Below are 5,318 nucleotides of genomic sequence, written 5' to 3'. Positions count from 1 at the left end.
TAGACAATTGTTATGTTTTAAATGTTATATAACATATATTATTCAATTGCTATGATATAAAAAAAATAAATCTGCTAAATTTTAATTGAGATGAGTATAGTTTAAATTAGTAAATAATAGTAATGTAAAAGTAAAAGGGTATCAGAATACATTATGATAAAAGTTCAATAAAATTGTCTTTTATAATTTATAAATTAGAAACTAAAAAGACACAATCACTCTTTATGTGATTAAAAAAAGTAATAGATTAACTTTTTTTAAACTAAGTTAAGTTAATATTTTTTTCTATATTAACTTTAAACTTATCGAGTTAAATTTATAATTTATTAACTGTTCACTTTTAACCTATCGATCTTGTGTCCTCTTAACTTAACTTAACTTGATATAATTATTTTCATTAACTTGCCCCCCACCGTAACTACACCACTGCACACATACTATTTTTTGTCACGCCTCTGCATTCATCCATCATGGCAACAATATTTCATGAACAAAACGAAACGATTTGCAGGTTTTATTTATTTTAAGCGTCACGCATGGAGATTATAATATGAATATAAGATGCAACCAAAAGTTTATATTTTGTAAGGACCGTGGTATAGATCTCAGTGTCTGGTTTAGCGAGGGGATACGCGCGTGATATGTGCGCCCAGCACTTTTGGGGATTTCCACTTTACCACCCGGCACCATAAGGGCCAGTTGCACCGTCTACGGTTAAACTTCGATTAAGCGTAATCGAAGTTTAACTGTAGACGGTACAACTGGCCCATAAGGATTCCCACTTTACCGCCCGCTGGGCAGAAAAAGGACGCTTTCCAACGCTTCAACCGCTATCGAAAACCAAACTTTCGGTGCAGGCGTGACAAAAAAATATATTTTTAAATATTTCCTACTGTTTGTAATAATTATTTTTTACACATTGCCATCATGTTTATATGTTTATTTTATCTTCGATCTTCCAGAAGACATTCAGAAAATGAATAATTAGTTGAAATAGAGTTGACCTTAAGGTCAATTGGACCATTTGTGAAGGGGGGGGATAATTAGAGTCTAAAAAATTGCATTCCTATACTTCCTAGTGGGTTATATTTTAAATCTTATTTTATCCTATCTGATGAATTAATTAAAAAGAAAATGGGTAGTAAAAGGCTACAGTATTACATTTTTTTAATCTGAATATTTAAGTTATTTTGTTTCAGTGTTTATTTATTTATGTACGGTATGGATATCATTAATACCTACTTGGAAGGATAGGTTTTCACTTTTTAGTGTCTCAATAAATTAATTGAATACACGAGTAATCAATAAGATATTTTAAAATGAGTGTATACTATAACTTATATAGGTACCTAGATACTAAGATACTCAATGCTTATTCGATATTCTGTATACGCAACTATAATAGGGGTTAGTGCAATCATATTGTATAATAAACTCTGTAAAAGTAAATAGAGGTATAGGTAGGCTGTTTTTTTGGAATAATGTAGTTACTCATATAATAATGGTAAATATATTAAATAGATCAAAAGCACAGACATTGTTTATATGCTTAAATATTTTATTATATAGTTTGAATAATTGCTTTACTCACTTAGCACATCTAAAGAATATAAGAAAAAGTATTACACATTGTAGTTTCAACTTTCAAGTAATCTATATGTATATTAATATTATTTATCTGAATTTCTATATTTTATCAACTCACAGTTTAAATCTAGAACAATAGAAAAAATAAAGTATATCAATTATATTATATAATATAAGTGCTTTATTAATAATTTTAGCAATGGCATCCTTTTTAAATACATTAGGTATCTATTTATTTATTTTTTGTACCTACACGGGCTACTTATATTTGTAAATAGAATCATTATTTTTTTCCATTCACAAATCACAATAAACCATAAAATAATGTGAATCATCAAACCGTATAACAACAGACGACATTTTATAAATAAATGCATTTCATCTTAAGATAAGTAGAGTAGAACCTTCAACAAATAAAATATTATGTATTTTCAGACTATATACATAAATAGCTTATCCCGTGCACTTCGTTGTCCGTTAAAAGTGCTAACTCTAAACTCATATAATCTGATCTATTATCTATATAATTTATTGGCTGACTAATATACTTACCTTTTTCTACTATAATAAAATACACAGTAGTTAAAATTAACTTTATCGTAGTTAGATATTAGAGGAATATTCTTTTTTAAAGAAATACATTATTTTCGTGTTCTCATTTGTAGGTAAAATTATTTTACTGATATTTTTGATTTAAAAATGTATTAATATAATACATACAATTTATCATAAAGTGTACTTATTGTATCCATTGAGTATTTATTATTAAGAGGAGAGGAGTAGCGACAATAAATACTGGAACTTTAAACATTATTCCTCCACCTTTAAGGTATTTTAACATAATCTCATATACCTACTAATGATCCATGAATAAATATCCGATACTTATTTTCAAAGTTAATATTACGATTAGTTAATTAATTGATATTTCATAGTGTTATACCGAGAAGGTTATATAATTATAAGGTGACTGATATCTGTATAGGTACACCCTAAATAAGCTTGTATTTATAAATATTTTTATGTAGGTACCTATAGCAACGTTTTTATGGTTTTGTATGTGTATAAAGGTAACCCACATTGTATTACAGATAAATATATTATATTAAGGCGCATACTGTATTTTATGACATTAATTATGATATTAGATATTCATAATAATTCCTTTTTTATAGATATAATATTTACTATGGGTACATACGTTTCTTAAAACGATTTTCACAAAATTCGTCAGTGTTCATAGCATTATCTAAAACAAAGACAATCAAGGAGATTAATCATTTGTTCTTATTAATTTATTTACAATATTATTACATCGTGTATAAATGTAAAATAGTTATAGTAAAAATTTTATTTTAAAAATATTAATGATGTATAGATACTTTGTATAATGTTTGTCATGAGAATCTCAAAGTATATTTTTGCAACACCTTTATAAATAAATAAACATTTTTATTTTAGTTGTAACATTTCATAATATCTTGTTAAGAAGGCAAGAAGCCCTGAATATTACTTTTATTTTTATGTTAATATCGCATTTCATTGTAAATTGTAAAACGTAGAGTGCAGTGCTGGACGACGTCGCGAACATGTGATTCGCTGAATAAGGGTTTTTGTATGTGACACGGGGCACCGTCGCCACAGCACACAAGGGAGTCAGTCAGTTGTAGTATTACCAGTGTTAGATCAATAATCTATAGCTATACTTATAATTTTTAACTACCAATTTTATAATAAATACGTTATTTAATTTTAGTATTCAATTGGTGCGTACGTTTTTATCTGTGCTGTGTATAAAATCCATAACAATCTACTATTTTACACTATGTATTTTAGTTGTTTTTAATCATATTTTAATTTATAACACAACTGCCTTATAATATTTACATTTTGTTATATAATATTTATATGATTTGAAGAACACAATTGTAACGAGAAACGATACAAACACTAAAACCCAGCAAAACCAGAACGTCATACAAAAAAAACGGTGAAACAAGTAATAACTACCTATACCAACGTACAACGCATAAGGAAACATATGCAGTTGGTGTAGTACTGTAGTTCTCAAAAAGCTAACACCAGCGCAATACGCCAACTACATAGACAGCCAATTTTACATAAGTACCGACGCGTCATGCTCAGAAACTTCACAATAATCCGCCTTTATCCATTATCCGGCTACGTTCAGCATTCCTGTCACACTGACGTCTTCCGCACTTTACTAGGTACAGAATATCATCTCTTCTTTTCTACTATATGAGCGTTCACCGAGCTGTTTGGATCAGAAACTCAAATGTATCAAGCATCTCGTTGGTTCCTCAAGAGTTAAACACAAAGAAAGACCATAAACAACCTTCGTGACCCGTTTATTACCTTCTATAATAATATACCTTTACCGAAAACCGAACACACAAAACTGTAATAAAAGGCATACTGACAAACATCCCAAACATCGTTTGGGAACACACTAACCCTTACCGATCGGCTTCGTATCTACACTATCCAAAAACCCAACATCGACCCAAATGTATATTTTGATGTGAGCTACCTTGCTTGTTAGACTAGTCGGTCAATTTAGAGGCCTACAAAAATTAGGACCTGTACAATGCTTTTCATATAAACGTTTTTATCACGGATCTTTAAACGGTGGCCTCTCTTTTTTGCGTTAAATTCAGCAGCCCACAAACCGCAAAAGATTGCCAAGAACCCAGAAAAAGACCCATTTTGCAGTAGCTATACAGTGAGGTTCATACTGCCAACGTCCATGGCCGTCCTGAATTCCCTATGAAAACTCGCACAGAAAGCTCCTCCAAGCAAAATCCTTGATAAAAACCAGACGTAAAATTTGTTAACTCAAAAACTTCCCAACCCCTTCTTACTCTTTTTCTCAGACTCATGCAAGCCGTCGTAAAGTGAATAAGTTTAAATATGCTGACTCACTCGAAAAATTAAATCTGAACTCCAACGTAAAAAATGACGCCTTAGAAAAAATTGATTTAGCTTCCGAACAGCATCCATAGTGTTTGTCATAAATCTTGTTCATTGGACACCATCATAACACCGAATTCACAGAAAAATAATTGTTGAAAAGGCTTCAAAAACCATAGGCAACAAACCCACGATCCTGCTGTTGTGATATCAAACAACAATAAATTACAAAAATAAAATGTATAAGAACTATTTTCTAAACTCACCGACAGGATGAATGGGGAGAGTTTCTGAACTCATTGAATATTAGCGACAAGCTCAACAATAAGCACTTGAAGAAAACTCCAGCTATTTATCCGCTCGTTGACCCAAACTTTCTTTTATATAAATCAAAATGCAAAGTAGACCATTTTGTGGATACGTATGAATAGCAATTTACAGCAAACCCAGGCTCAGCTATTCTGGAAGTCTCCAAATTGCCATTACAAAAAGTAATGTATACTAACCGCTCCTTCGTCTGCAGTCGTGACTGCTTCACATATCCAGGAACGGTACAAAAGATCATAAAAAAACCCCAAACGTAAATCTCTAGATATCATTCTATTAATCTAATTTTAAACACAGCAATTCAGTTCTTATCAAAATTGTGAAAAAAAATTAAGAGGAGACAACACATGCGGTTATCACGTCCTATTAATAGTTTTCATAGTATTATTTGTGCCTAATTAAGTAGAAAACTTACCATCGGGAAAGTCACTTAGTGCTAGATAAAAATACAAAAAAAAAGGGTAGGTATTAAT

At 30.4% G+C, this 5,318-nt stretch overlaps 1 long non-coding RNA gene across 1 annotated transcript in view; it reads right to left on the bottom strand.

The window, feature by feature from the left end:
* Positions 1-2,788: 2,788 nt before the first annotated feature.
* LOC107884350 overlaps positions 2,789-5,318 on the bottom strand; it is a 3,839-nt gene continuing 1,309 nt past the window's right edge. The window contains exons 2-4 of the long non-coding RNA XR_001679849.2: positions 5,261-5,281; positions 2,970-3,017; positions 2,789-2,836 (exon numbers count right to left, since the gene is read on the bottom strand). This is a non-coding gene — a long non-coding RNA (uncharacterized LOC107884350). The remainder of the gene's footprint in view (positions 2,837-2,969; positions 3,018-5,260; positions 5,282-5,318) is intronic.

This window comes from Acyrthosiphon pisum, chromosome A1 (genome assembly GCF_005508785.2).
Source record: "Acyrthosiphon pisum isolate AL4f chromosome A1, pea_aphid_22Mar2018_4r6ur, whole genome shotgun sequence".
Taxonomy (NCBI): domain Eukaryota; kingdom Metazoa; phylum Arthropoda; class Insecta; order Hemiptera; family Aphididae; genus Acyrthosiphon; species Acyrthosiphon pisum.
The sequence above is the reverse complement of the archived record's forward strand: the minus strand, read 5'-3'. Positions and strand labels throughout refer to the sequence as shown.